The sequence below is a fragment of the Penaeus monodon genome, chromosome 22 (genome assembly GCF_015228065.2).
Source record: "Penaeus monodon isolate SGIC_2016 chromosome 22, NSTDA_Pmon_1, whole genome shotgun sequence".
NCBI classification, from domain to species: Eukaryota; Metazoa; Arthropoda; class Malacostraca; order Decapoda; family Penaeidae; genus Penaeus; species Penaeus monodon.
In genome coordinates this window covers 7,524,100-7,524,385 of record NC_051407.1, presented here as the reverse complement: position 1 = coordinate 7,524,385, position 286 = coordinate 7,524,100, and the positions used below count along the sequence as shown (strand labels likewise).

At 33.9% G+C, this 286-nt stretch overlaps 1 protein-coding gene across 1 annotated transcript in view; it reads left to right on the top strand.

Annotated features, from left to right (window-relative positions):
• LOC119587271 (uncharacterized PE-PGRS family protein PE_PGRS3-like) overlaps positions 1-286 on the top strand; it is a 9,594-nt gene that overhangs the window by 675 nt on the left and 8,633 nt on the right. The window lies entirely within an intron of this gene.

The following is a 286-nucleotide window of genomic DNA, read 5'->3' as shown; positions in this document are numbered from 1 at the left end:
TTTACAATGCTATAAGACTAAAATTACATTCCTACGCTAATACACAACATAATTTCCCGGCGTCTGTTTGGAATATTACTGCAGTCTATTTTCCCCCATCAGTCAAGGTTACTAAATTAAATATAAGAAGCACCTCCTTTAAGGTACACGTCGTTGCATGATTTTGAAAAGTCTCTACGTAACAGTCTTATATAAAACTTTTTATTTCAGTAACAGGAAACACCATGAGTGCTTTTGAAATGGTGTTACTTTCACAAGAATCTAAAAACTATTCCCGAATAAAGCC